At 40.4% G+C, this 14,875-nt stretch overlaps 1 protein-coding gene across 3 annotated transcripts in view; it reads left to right on the forward strand.

Annotated features, from left to right (window-relative positions):
* NCALD (neurocalcin delta) overlaps nt 1-14,875 on the forward strand; it is a 57,610-nt gene that overhangs the window by 22,166 nt on the left and 20,569 nt on the right. The window contains exon 1 of one of the 3 annotated variants that reach the window (XM_083855279.1): nt 8,562-8,622. The exons of the other annotated variants lie outside the window; for them this stretch is intronic. The gene's annotated coding sequence lies outside the window, so the exon portion shown is untranslated. Of the gene's footprint in view, nt 1-8,561; nt 8,623-14,875 lie in introns of those variants that run through there. 3 annotated transcript variants of the gene reach the window in all.

The following is a 14,875-nucleotide window of genomic DNA, read 5'->3' on the forward strand; positions in this document are numbered from 1 at the left end:
GTACAAGGGGCTTACATGCATTGCTGTCCTGGAAAGCGTAATTTTGCCCATTTGCTCAAGTCCCATCACTATCTCAAAAAGTATCTGGAGAGCTTTCCATTCTGAACAATCCTATCTATGTGTCTTTCTCAGAATGAAGAAGATGCATCTTGTGTTCCATAGTCATTATAATGTACCTTTTGGTGGTGTCTCAGTGTGTTTCTAGATCATCTCATCAAGGACTTGTAGTGTCTTCTGTGAATGTGCTATTCTAGACATTTTTGGTCAAATTTTAGTTAAATATGCTTCTGTTATCAGCTAGCTTTGTAAATGGAAGGGATGAGAATATATAAAAGCTTCAGAGTTCCTAGATGAAAAAGCTGACGTCACAAGTGGCCATTCAGTAGACACAGGAGTGATAATCTGCTGAGATAGACTCCTGCAGGGGAAAAAAATCAACAGAATAAAGCTTTTTTGTTTGTGACTGCTTTGAAAGTTCACATACTGAGGCTCCTTTCTTTGAGCATCTCACACATATTCTAAAGAAAGAATATTTTAATGATAAACCTGAGCTGTCTGATCTTCCCTGAGCACCCTTGTTTACTTCAGGCACACTTCAAAGCTGTGCTTAAAAGATCTGGTATTTTTTTAATAAAGAGTAAAATTAGATTCTGGGTGAAATGTGTAAAATACTGGGATGTCCATGCTTGTGACTGTCCAAGGGGAGCTGGACAGCACATTGCTCAATATAAGGCCCCTTATATTGAGGTGCAGAGGGCATGCAGAGGTATATCCCCAAATTTTTGAAAGATGTTTGGACTAGGCAGGTCAGTTTTGCCTTCTGCCTTGGGGCAGAAGGAAATAAATCCCCTGCATGTGTTCATAGATGAGCAACATAAAGTCAGCAGTGCCCTGGCAGCCAGGAGGGGCAAGCATGTCCTGGGTAGCATCAGACCCAGCATTGCCAGCTGGGCAGGGGAGGGGATTGTCCTGCTCTGCTCTCCCTGCTCTACCCTGCTCTGCGGCAGCCTCAAGTGCCAGGGGCAGTTTGGGCATCACAAAATAAGAAAGATATAAAGGGCACCCAAAGGATGGCAATGAACATGGTGAAGGGCCTTGAGAGGAAGCCGTATGAGGAGCAGATGAGATCACTTGTTCTGTTCAACCTGGAGAAGAGGACACTGAGGAGAGACCTCAGCTTCCTCATGAAAGGAAGAAAAGGGGCAGACACTGATCCCTGTTCTGTGGTCCCTGTGACAGGACCCAAGGGAATGGCCTGAAGTTATATCGCAGAGGTTTTAGGTTGGATTGTTAGAAAAAGGTTTTCACCCAGGGGGTGGTTGGGCACTGGAACAGCTCCCCCGAGAAGTGGTCACAGCATCAGCCTGACAGAGTTCAAGAAGTGTTGGGCAATGCTCTTGGGCACATGGTGTGTGACTCCTGGGGATGGTGCTGAGCAGGGCCAGGAGTTGGACTTGATGTTTATTGTGGGTCCCTTCCAACTCAGCTTCTTCTGTGATTCTCTGATTTACACCTCCTAGTTGTTAAGATGATGGCAAAATCTGCTTGTCTGCAAGATGAGTGTTCCCATTCAGGGTTGCCTTGTGCCTTTTCTTCATGGTGTATTTTATTGTCATCAGTCACAAATTAGAGAAGTGTATGCATCCATATGTATGCATGGACATTCATGCTCATATAGCATGAAACAGGTGCTGTCATCAGGATGGTTTAACAGTATAAGGGACTTGTAAGGGAGATGATATATTTTTATTACATGAGTTTATATGCTGTAAAACAGCAGAATGTACCTTTGGCATATACTATTGAGTGTTGCAGGCTGGCATCTATATGAAGAGATCATTAAAGAATTCCAGCCTGAGCTGGAATGAGGTCACACCTGGAAATAAGTTTTTTCCTTAGGTCTCCCACTTGGTTTCAAGTAGCCCCACTCCTTTCCCAATTCATCATCTGAATTCAATTGTCCCAAGAACCAAGAAGTGTCAGGTGAGATCGGGCCTTGCCAAAGCCCCCATGGTCTTCAGAACCAGTGGATTCCAGATGTGTTTGTCACCAGATATGATACAGATCTTCTAATACAGCATCTATCTCCTTTAAAATGAAGGTGACACTGCTCCATGGAAGTTAGTGACAACCTCCTTCTCCACCAGTATCCCTCTCTGCTCCAAATGTGCTAATTACCCTTTTCTGTCATGCTTATAGTGCATTAACAATGATAAATTTACAGGCCACCTGTTTCTCTCCTGTGTTTATCTCAGGGCTTACTGCTTTGTCTGACCTGCTAAGGCACTTCAGAGGGTCCATTTATTTTTACTTCATTAGGGGGTCAAATAAAAGATTTGTTATGATGCTCCTTCACAAGCCCAGCTTCTTAGCAGTGCTATTTAACCCATCTCATCCAGTTCTGCAGTGTTTAGCCTTTTCCGTCCATATCACACGCAGAAGTTGGTGAGAACATCCAAGCTTGTGCTGGTGAGGATTTCCTCCTGGTACTCTGCCAAGGAGCAGCACATGCAGCCTCTCAGGAGCAGTAATATAGATGTTTGGTCAGAAGACAGCCCCATTATTGGATTCCCAAGTGTATAACTAAGCAGTGAGTGGAGAAAGGTACACAGTACTTGTTTAGAAAGACCTTTTTTTTTTCCCCTGAATAAGGAACAGGAATAATCTAAGTGATGAGATGTGTGTTATTTCATGGCACCTCCCCAGCTTTCAGCATTGTGCTTGACGTAGCAATAACTGTTCACTGCCAGCACATATCCTCAACCCTTAGCCCATACAGGTTTGTTACCACTTGCTGGCCCCATGCAACACTTTGTTGTGGCCAACCAGCATCATGGAGCATGTCTTGTGTCCTCCTGATAGATAGCCAGTAGTCCCTGCTAGGGGTCCTAGCATGTCCATGTCCATGTCCTCAACTCTTTGGAAGGGTCTGTAGGTATGTGGCATGAAGACTGCTCCCAGGTCTCTGTAAGATAAATCAGGATTTATTCAGGGACTGGGAATTGAGGACTCAGCATGGGACACCCTTGCCACATAGCAGTGGTGCACACTTGTGTCTGTGCACATATAAAACTCAGAGTAGAGAGATGCCATCATTTAAGTGAAGTTCATGCAGTCGAACTTTGGCCTCCACTGCTTTGACTACAGAAGAAAACAAGGGTCTAAAAATAAGGAAATGTTTGCCTCTTGGAAATTTTCTAAGCAATTCATCTAAGAATTATTGATGTTTCTAATTTTGTCAGAAGAGGGAGGACCATCAGTCACACTAAAAAATACCGGCTCTTTGCTGATAACTCATCAAGTAGAATGGCTTTTTAATAAAGTTGCCAGAAGAAAGGTTTACTGCCAAAATCTAGGATATTGCTCTATCCCACTCACACTACTTCATCAAGGAAACTTCCAAGAAAATGTTGGCTTTCTCCCAAAGTTGTGTGGGATTTTTCTTCTTTTTTCTTTTTTTGAGTGGCTGAAAACCAACTCCAAAGCCAACTTTACTTCCAACCTTTTAAAAGAAGTAATGACAATATATGCTAATAGGAGGTTTCACAAATCAGTATGAGATCACTGAAACCAGTTCCCATCATATCACACATGAATGAACAATGTGTGGGTTTAAACTGTGTTCAGTTCAGATACAATGATAGCTCCATCTTTCATTCAGATTGAGATCAAATGATATTACCAAGTGCTGGGTGGTAAACTGCTGATAAGTCACTGTTTTATCATCCTGTAGAGACTAATTTGAAAACATCCTTGTTTTCGTGTAACTGAGTGTAAGATTTTAAAGCACCTCCCAATGAAATAGATACTGTTGCTAAATGAATGGCTCCCTTTCCTAAAGCATTAATTAAAAAGCATCAAGCCTCGTGAGGTACATCCTTCTTTTAATTAAAAAAAGTAGAAAAATCAGAAGTTTTCTCTATATATTTGCATAGTTACCAATTTCTTAATCTTTCTTGGAGGATTCCTTTGGTAATTCACAGGAGGATCCCTGTGTTGCTCACTGACTTAAGTGACTTTCCAGTGAATTCATTAGAAGATCATGATCTGAAACTTACTTGGTGGAACAGGATGTGCTTTTTTTATTGAATAAGTGATTTGTATGGTGATTTTATATGGCACTTAACAAACAGTGGGCTGATTCTTCAGTGCTTATCCTGTTTCTAGGCAGTGGAGCTTCTCTGGTTTTCATAACATCAGTAGCAGAGGAGAGAATTAGGAAATACTTGATGTATGAAGTGAGAGGAAGCATGGAATGTCTGAGGAGTAGTGGGTTGGGACAGAAATTACTGGTGAAGATGATATGGAAGGGAGAATTGTCAGTTGAAGATAATAGAAAGACATCTAAAGAGCTGTATGTAGCAAGCAGGAGGAGAGAGACATTTAAAATATGAGACCTTTATTTTTACAAGGCGTGATACTGAGAGTGCAAGAGGTTATTACTGTAGTTAGAATGGGTCGTACAGGGCATACAGAGCAAGAAAAGCAACTGGAACAAATGTCAGAGACAGAACTCTGTTGGTGAGATTATGATTACATAAGAGCATATGTCACTAAAAGGATCTGAAATATTGGCCATCAGGTAACTGGTAAATCTTTCATTAGCCATAGGCAAAATATTCTCATCAGAGTCAGCATCTCTCCTTCTTACATATACTTTCACTCCTTTCCATGTCTGGAAAGTAATGCTTCCCCAGAAAAGGAATCAGATCATCAAAATCTGAATTTGTAGTTGAACATTGGTGATGATGCTGTTCAGAGTTCAGAAACTGCTCTTAAGAACAGCAATACTGGTACTCTACCATTAAGGCAAAAGCAGCAAGGCAAATCCTGGTAGATGAAATGCTAATAGTTTTCTATGAATTCGATACCAAGTACATCTTTGCTACATATTTCTTTTGGATGATTTAACTAGGGAGAGACACCAAGATGCCATAGATGGTCTTCTTCCAAGGTTTCCAAATCCTGCTGCTTCAGAGATGATGTGTTTGATTGTTAGGATATCGCTTTGATGGTGCATGGCATCAAAATGCCATTATTTGCAAATGCTAATAGTAGGAATGGACATGCATAAGAAATGCAGAAAAACTTAAGAGAAATTACGTGACAGACTTTTTCAAAGATAGTAGAAAAAGTAAGAAAGATTGTGTTTGTTTTAGAGAGCTAAGGAATAGTAGTGGAAAGTAAGATGTAGGAGGAAAAGACAAAGAAAGAAAGGACAAAGTTTTTTATACTAAATAAATAAAGGCCTAGAAAATGAAAAATGGAGAAAGGCAAAACTCATATACAAGAAATCTCAGAGAACAGATTGAGAACATCTTGAGAACAGCAAAAAGGCAAAAGTACGCTGGCCTAAAAATGTAACAGGATCAGCTTTTCTGTTTATTTACAGTCACTAGGAAGTGGTGAATAGTGACATTTTATTTCATGTTGGATAGAATCTGGTTTTCCTAAAGTTAAACTTTGGAAAGAAGCTTTCTGGTACTGCCACTTCTTCTCTACAGCAGTGGTACAAATTGTTTGTTGTTCACATGAGAAAAAACAGCTCGTTTGTTTGAAGACAGTTATCTGATGGACTTTGTTTACTTCCTCAAAGAATGTCAGTAGTGAAGGAAGAAGTGCTGTTAACCCTTTCTTTTGTGAAGGAGTTCATCTTAGTTGAATTTACTGAAAATTATCAGTGATGACAGAAAAGTTTTCAATCTCATAATTCATATTTTTCTGTCTAGATTTTGTCCTGGGTTTTATACATTATTTCTCGTTGCAATTTGTGCAATACTATAAAATGGTAAAAAAATTTGTTGAATTCATGCAAACAATTTTTTACTACACTCTGTATAATGACTATGTAATACATGGCATTTTGAAAGTTCCTTTGTAAACCAGTACTGTGTATGAGTTTCTACTACCTAAATTAATATTGAGAGCCTGCTAGGGTTTTTTTTATTGATAACAAGCAATAGTGAGAACATCAGGATTACACAAGCATTTGTTTACACATGTGTGAGAGCCAGAGAAGCATGGCAAATTATTTTTGCACTTTATTTGTCAAATGTTTTTCTATGCCTCTTAAGGGAGTTTGCTTACCGACCTTTACCATGTTGTTCAAACTCCCAAATTCATTCCTGTTGAGTAATTTCTAAAATCAGGCAGCACACTGTGTTATGCATGAAATAGCAGTTGGGTAGGACACGGGTCTGTGTTTTTCACGGCGGGCTGTCAGGACTGGATGTCATTCTGACTTTCAAAGTGAATACAAATCAAAATATTCTTCCAGTAACTTTATAGATTATATCCAAGCTAAGTTTCCCTAGCCAAGATTTTTCAGGTTTGTACACAAATGGTGCTCAGAGGGAACAGAATCTCCACATTAAATGCCTGTTGCACACCCCCAGATCCAGCTCTCCCAGGTCAGCTGTTCATGTAGAGCGTGGAGAAGGAGGTACATAAGGTGGCTTGAGTAATCATCAGATTGTCAGGAAAAAGAAGAGATGCTTTCATCACCAATGATAACCACATCCTTGTCCATGGAAACTTCTCAGGGGGCACAGCAAAGCACCTGAACTGGGGTCTGTGGCTGAGCTTTGCAAGCTGACTGTATTGCTTGGGGGCAATTGTATGGTTTTCCTGTACCTCATCTGCAGCACAATGTATGTGAAGACAGAGAAGAGGTCTTAGGAAAAACAGCAAAGATACTGTCTTACAACAAAATTAGAATATTACTTTCTTTCATTTGTGCTAAAATCCTCCATGTCAGCATATCTTCTCAACTAGAATTCATATTATCACTCATCTGGATGAAGTTAAATTTGAAATAAAATAGATTTATTTAACTGTTAATGTTCAAAAATAGGCATTTATCATGGAGCAAATATTCTATTTAAATTATCAATTTAAGCCTTTGTAAAATGGAAGTAGCTTACTGCACTGCAATTTGGGAATTATGAGTTCCTTTCAAATGTAGGAGCTGTAGGCTGTGCCATATGTCACTGGGAGAATGTTTTCTCATATATTCACAGGAAAATCTTGGATTTAAATTATGAATTCCGTGAACTTGGCAATAGAGCATGAGGAATAAAATAGAAGTGGCTAGCCTCACACTCCCCTAGACAACTAGAAGCTAGAAGCTTACCATATGTCATTGACTTCCATGAGCAATTCTGAACAGTAGAATCGCCCTCTCTTGCAGCATTAAATACTGCCCTAAGTCATTAATACAAAGCAGATGGCTTTGTTGTTGATTAGAGCTGGTTAGAGCCTGAAATTCCCATTCCAAAGGAAATTTTTACATTTGTGTTTATTTTCACTGCATATTGGAACAAAACATCAAAATTTCCCAGTGGGATGGATATTAAAACTGATCTGGAAACACCAAGTTATTTCACTTCATTGGCATTGAATTGTTTTCTCAGTAATATCAAACAAGTGTAATTCTAAAATAAATCAAATATAAATGGCAAAACAAAATCGATAATCATATAAAGTAACATGAAACTTTTTTGCCATGTTAAAAAGAAAAGATTAAATTGAAATGATAAATTCTGGCATTTTTACAGAATTTTTTTTCTTGAATGTGATAAAACATTTTGATTTCAGCTGAGCTGCCTTACCTAATGGAAATGGGTTCTACTGAAAAAATAATCACCCAGTGCTGTTCATCCAGGGCCAGTAAAAAGGAAGGATCCAAAGGGATCCTGTCCAGATGTACAGGATCATCTTGCAAGTTCAAGAATGTAAAAATTCTGAGAAATAAGACATGCACAAAGAGAAAATTAACACAATATATGCACTTTGGGAACATCTTCGAAGACTGCTTTAAACATTTCTACATCTAGATCTCTCTTACATTAGCTCTCTTTTGTTCAGGCACACGAGAGAGTGCTGAGTGCTGGACAAATCATCCCTGGCATGGACCTTCATATTTATGAACTTGTAAACTGTGACATTATCTTAGTGCATCTTGTTTCCATCTCCTTAGCAAAATTTTGGTCCTGACTGCCAGAACCTCCCACTCCCAATCTCCAGTTGCCTACTTTCCTGGAGAAAGTTCCAGTAACTCTCTTCAACATGGAACAAAACCTCACAGTTACTCTCCAGGTAGGAACCTTCACAATCTTTCCTTTCCCAATCATAACATCTTAAAAAATATCTAGTTTGCCAGCTAATGGCTCCATTTTTTTCCAGTATCATGATTTAGTTTTTTTTTCTGTCAACACCAAGTCCCTGCTGTGGGATAGGAGACCATCTGTTAACAATTTTTTTTAAGGGTAGTCTAAGCACAAATGTCACTCTTTCGGAGTCACATGCTACTTATTTACAAAGATAAAAAAAATCAATATCATGAATTCACATCAGCTTCTCATCTTACTTTGTGCAACAGTAGCTTTCTGCTTTAGTTTCCACTACCCTCCACCAAGGTATTGCGTATAAGATTACATAAAAGGACCAAACAAGATGTAGGACAGATTAGAAACCCGATGAAGTTGCTGCTGGATGAGTTTGATGACTGGTGTGCTCAGGTGCACTGGGGAAGATTATGTTACTCCTGGTGAGTGCCCTGCACAAAGGAGAGGAGTCCTACGGAAGAAAGGGGAATAAACCAAGTTTGACGTGGCTGGACATGTGAGTATCAGGATAAAGACAAACAGCAGTGACGCAGGTGTGTAGGAAGGGTAGCTTTTCTAAAGCACTCAGTCCCTTACTAGGTACCATAATCAGTGGCACTACTTTCTGTCAGGTCTCAGTTTACTGGATACAGGTGCTTTTTGAGAAGCTACCTATTGCACAGGTGCCCAAAGGGAAGCTGTGTTTTGTTTGAGAAGCCTGAGTTTAACTGTGGGTGCTGGGCACTTGGAAAAATGTCACCTTGAGCCTTTTAGGAAATGAGGCCCTGAAAGGTATTGTTAACCAAAGAGACTTTAGGCTCACAAGTTGCTTAATAGGAGACACAGTAGCTGCAGAAAATTTCCATCATTTGGATCTTGATATATGGTGTTCTGAAAGAATGTTGATAGATAAAGTCACCTCCAGATGGAACAGGTGAGAGATTTTGCCAACTCCCCTGCTGTCGGCTTAACGCCCACATTTATAAATACTGCAGATGTCCTGTGCTTAGTGAAACAGCTGAATGCAGTAAAATCTGGAAAAGCAGCCTTCCTGAGGGTGGATGTTCTAACATACTGTTAGAAAAGTCTCTCTTGCCCTTTGCCATACAAAATTAGGCAAAGGCAAACATACTTTTACAAAAATACTATCTCCATAGAGTTTTAAGAAATCAAATACATAAATATATATCTAATTCCCAAAAGAGTCATCTGAAGTCTGCCAAGGCGAAGAGTTAGTTGTTTTAAAGACACCAGATCGTTCTACCCAGGGTTAATGAACAAAATGTTGTGTTTTTTTCTTACATAGCATACGGTACAGTGTTGGTTCTCAACTTCACAAATGAATGATTATGAACCAAAAAAGCGTGTGAATATTGGCATGGGTTTTATTGTTGTGAGTTCTAAAAGAATTAGGAAGAAATGAAATTAAATGGCTAGACTTTTTCTTAGTTGAAAGGGAGGGGTAAACAAATCTGTATGAGTTCTTCCTCTTTTGTCTGGTGGTTTTTTTTTTGTTTGTTTGGTTTTGTTTGTTTGGTTTTTTTTTTTTTTTGTTTTGTTTTGTTTTGTTTTGTTTGTTTTTTTTTTTTTTTTTTGTTTTGTTTTGTTTTTTTGTTTTTTGTTTTTTTTTGTCTCGTTTCTCATTAAGGAAGAAAATGTTACTTTCAAGCCACTCTGGATGGGTGAAGCCTTTGCTGGCCCTGGGAAATGACTGTCCAACATTTACTGCGTCATTTTTCGCCCTGCTCATAGAGTGATGGCAGCACTTCACAAAGGGTCTCCAGACAAAGCCCAGGACACTGAGAATGGCTGAAGTGCTAGATACCCCACTGTGTGCACAGAGAAGCCTACATTTATACCCTCTTACACTTTGGAGGGTCACTATAGGATCACTGTAGGATCTGGAAACATGGGTTGCTTTATATGTATCTCCAGCAGCCCCTTTTCCATGTGTCTTCACTGCCTGGCTACCCTGTCTGAGGTTACACCTTAACTGAGCAGACAATCCTCTTAAAGATGCTTAGGTGTGCTCTGTCTGAAGCAGCAGAGATTTTGTGTAAAGAGAGCTTCATCTCCCCTCTGTGATAGCCAGGCTGTTGATGCAGCATCACCAAGCACCTGATTGCCAGGAGGTTAAGGACAGACCGGATTGCTCCATGCAATCAAAATCTAATGGGTAGAGGTGGCCCCTTACAGACATTCCTCTTTGGTGGATAGATGTACACCAAATTTCAGTCAGGAGCAGCTTCAAAAGCAAGCTCTGAGTCCTAAACACAGGGCTTTAAGATGGAAAGAGTGACCAGCCATGAATGAGAGAGGAGTCACTGCACAGTGTGACACACTGTACAAATGCACATAACATGCTCTTTTCCCCAGCTCCCAATAATAGAAATGCTCATGTGCCTTGTCATCCTTTTTGTAGCACACACTCCACCTTACTCTTTGGAAACAGAGACCTTGCCTGGAAGCCCCAGTGATGCTGAAGGCAATGCCTCCACGTCAGCCCTTTCACAGTGTGCACATCAGCCCTTTCACTGCTTGAGACTGAAACACTGTGTTGGTCTTAAAACAGCTCCATCTGAGACTGTGAGCATTGTTGAGAGGAACACGATAAGCACTAGGCTGTTGTCTAGTTAACCCACTGGTGCTGAAGACCCCAGCATTTATTGATGGGGCACTGCCTTTCTTCTGCATCCCCTTCCTCCACTTTCACACCAGCCCTCATGGCTAAAATGCGCAAAAGAATTATGATAAACAGAAATAGAAGACAAAGTGGAGCAGCTGTAGCATTTCTCTGCCAGGACCAATCTGAAGGGAGAAGAGCCTGGGCTTTTGATGTTAGCCATGAGCACCTCCAAGTTTGAAACGTGTGAACTCTGTGCAGCTGCTCCTGCTTAGGCTGCCCACCTCAACCAAACCACAGAGCTATAAAGCATTTGCTTTTATTTATTGTTTTGAGTTTCTCCTGGGGTAGCAGGAAAGCACAGAACAAATACTGTCAAAGGAGAAATTAGGGGCACCTTTGGTTGGGGAAGGATTCCCAGTAAGGGGCTAGAGAAACAGGAGGGTGACATTAAACAAAACAGGAACTTAGAGCAGTGAAAATGTCAGGATCCTGGAATTGAACTAATATCCTAATACAAAATGAGTGAATATTGTGATGAGCATGTTTGGAAATACCAGTGGGCAACTGAATGGCGCATGAATCCTGTTCCTGCTATTGATAAATAAAGTGTAAATAATGAATTATGATCCCATCCACACCTTTTCCTTGGGGATTTTCCTCTTAATTTCTTCATTAGTCTTTATTCCTCTTCTTTGATGTCAGCTACAGTGTTAGCCAGACATATTTGTGTACTTGTTTTACTGCACTGCAAATGTGTTTACTGCTGTTCCTTCTGAATATTAATAAGATAATGTAAGATTTTTTTTTAATCTTGCTCATGAATTTCATCTGGTTTTTGCTCTTTGCCAATAGAAATAGATAAATGGAGGATGGAAAGACTCAAAATATTATTCTGCATGTATTTATTTTTTTGTTAAGTCCTCGTGTGGTTTTTGATAAATTTGGTTTCCTTTCAAAAAAATGTGCCAAGATGCTGTTAAAGAAAAATTAAGCAGAAGCCTTTCTTGGCAAGCATCTCCACACTGGTTACTGAAATGAACGTGTGAAAACAAACTAGAAGTTGCCAGAAGGAAGCAAAGTGGCTGCTTCCAAGAGCCTGGGGGATTGTTTTCTGTGGGATGGAAATGAAAAAAAAAAAAAAGAAAAAAATCTTGACCAGGTAGCACTTACACCTCACAAGCAGAGATAATACCAGAGAATTTATTCTTCCCAGCACAGCTGCTGCTGCTGCTGTAATTATGCACTGTGTCCCACCACTGGGATCCTGCACTGGCACTGGAATTTCCAGTGGGACAGTGGAGAGCAGTGCTGGAGGTGTCTCTGAGGCTGTGAATCTGGAGCTCAGGATTGATCACAGAGTCTCCTGGGCTGGAACACACCAGAGATCAACAAACACATCCCTGCCTTGCTCACCAAGTCTCACTGGGGAGCTCCAATAACATGAGACAGTGCATTGCTCACATTAGCTGCATTCAGGATGAAGCCAAAGGCAACATTGGTGTTCCAGCCACAGGGAAGCAGCATACACAGATGAGAAGGGATGTATCATTTGAGATAGCTGTTGCTTTGAGCTGTTTCCTTACATAGCTCATACAGCAGTTAGCAGTATTACAGCCCAAAGGAATAACTGACCTTATGAAAGAAACTTGGCTTTTATACCAGATTGTGTTCACCAAGCCTTGATTTTTGTAAATGCACATAACTTCCCCCTTTCTGTAAAGGCATGGACATAGGTGAACCAGAGCTGCATTTGGAAGCATGTGTACACTGGATCACAAATAACAACAGAGTTTGCAGAGACTGACACATTGTGGTGAACTGGTACCTGAAACTTTACCAAACAATGAGAGCAGCTGGCAGAGGGGAAGGAAGAGAGTAGTTCTAATGTGGTGAAGTTTGATAACAGAGCAAAATTTTGGCCAGGAAGCCATGGGGACACATCCCCAGACAAAGTCTCATGCTCTGAGATGCACTTCACTCTCCCCTTGATGAGAGATAAGTGGATGATATTCCTCCACTTATTGCAGGGTAAGGGGATGCTGTACTGCAAAGTTTGGTCAACCAGGACAGAGCAGCACCCCTCCTCTGAGCTTGTGACAGAGCTGAGTTGCACAGTGACAGGCAGAAAAAGAACTGGTAGGGATGGCAGAAAGTGATGGCAGAAGAATTTAGCTTGCCAGAGCCTTATCTGCTGTGCTGTGGAGGCTGGTATGCAGTGACAGGAGAAGACTGCTGGTGGGTAGGACATGAAAGAAGGTGAGATCCCTGCCATTTCCAGATGTGCAGACAGCTTGAGAAATAGATGGTGTATATGAGTCCACTTGTCAAACATCCAAATTTTCAGTAATGATCTGACAGGAGGAAAAACCACAGCAGTGGTGGTGAGTGGAGAATTGCACTCCTACTTTAGACTGACATTGCCCCAGGGACTGACTCATGCTGAAGCACTGCTTTGTCACCATTGTCAGGTAGCAGAGCTGGCTCAGAGTGATGCTGTTGTCCTGCTCAGCCTTCAGTTCATTCCAGCAGTCATCAGGAGCTGGTGCAGCTGCTTGGCAGAGATTAAAATCCCACGATTGCTAGTCTCAAGAAAATTCTCAAATGATGTGTTAGAAATATATTAAAGACAGCATTTGCACCCATAAGTGAATTATTTCTTGGAAATAGGTCAAACTGTGTGTTAGAAGCCAAGGAACAGAAGTTTCTGAGGACAAAAGTCACAAAATGGAACTTTCATTGCTTCTTTTTGAAAAGTTTTCTGCTTTCATTTTTACAGAGTTGGTGTCTGTAGCCAAGCCTATGGTGTGATTCACCTTGCTGTTCCCAGTGGAACAGAGCTTGTTTTCAAACTGATTCTTTACACCTTTGAGGTGCTTTGTACCCTGTTAGTTATGACAGGGTATCAGTAGCCTAAAATTTCCATTTTAGAGCAAGACTTCCCTGCACAAATGCCCCCTTCTCATAATACTTTTTCCTAGCACAGGACTTCCCCTCAGATTTAAGCCTAAATGAAAATTAAGAAGTTTTGTTGTCTTTTGCAGACTGAGATCAATCAATAAAAACAATGCATGGAGTTTTCTTTATATGATATGTGTCAAGTTTGAAGAGTAAAAGCACTTCAACAGAAAAAAGAAAACTTTTTTTTTTGTTGTTTTTAGAGGAAATATGTTTAGATGTTTGCATTGCATGTTTGTTTGCATTGCACTGCACTTGTTGCAGTGGGTTGTCTGCATGCTCCTGGTTGCTGCATCTTTCCAGCTTCTGCAAGGTTGTTGCTTAAGCAGGCAGTGTTTGCCTTACTCTGAAGTTTCAGATTGAGGTAACAACTGTGTGTGAGCAGCAGCGAGCTGCTGGCAAAGAGACACGTGGTAGCACAGGTGTTCGCTGCCCTTCTGCACAGTCAGAGCTCCCTGAGTGAGGAGAAGGCTGGAACAGCAGCGCTGTCCTGTCTGCACACAACAAATCCGCGGCACTGCTGTTGGTGCAGTGTCACTCTCTGCCTGTGCTGAATCGCCACAGGCCACTTGTCTGTCAAACAACTCTGTCATCTTCATCTTAAAAACTCCACATGTGGACCTGAATAGAGGAACTCCAAGTATTTCCTTTAAGGAGCATTGCCTATGACATTTTCTCTAATAATCAGTGGACAGGGATTCTTTCCATAGCAGCTGAGCAGCAGTGAGGCTTTACTTCCTGATGCTCTGTAGTTGTCAGCTGAAATGGTATCAACCTTTTAAGCCATAAACACATCACATTCTTTTACCAAAAAATATTGCCTTAAGAATTAAGACCTTAATATTTTGATATGTTGTTCTATGTAGCAAATCATTCATATATATTGTATCTAACACCATTATATCAGAGGAAAAATTGCAGAAATGCAATTAAATGTATTCATTAACCACTTAATTTGTCTTTCTTTTTGTACTCCTACAACATCCATTTCTCAGTATTGTCAATATTTTACTTTGCCATTGTGATTGCTGTTCTCTATTCACTTGCTGTGCTTTGAACTTCTTATCATTTATTAGGAATTTGAAAGACCTACAGGAATGATAAAGTGTGAAAAGATGCCTAAGATCAGTTTCAATTTTATTTTGTTCCGTGCATTTATTGCTGTCATTGTTAGCTGACATCCTCCTAG

Source organism: Zosterops lateralis (genome assembly GCF_965231275.1).
Source record: "Zosterops lateralis genome assembly, chromosome: 1".
NCBI classification, from domain to species: domain Eukaryota; kingdom Metazoa; phylum Chordata; class Aves; order Passeriformes; family Zosteropidae; genus Zosterops; species Zosterops lateralis.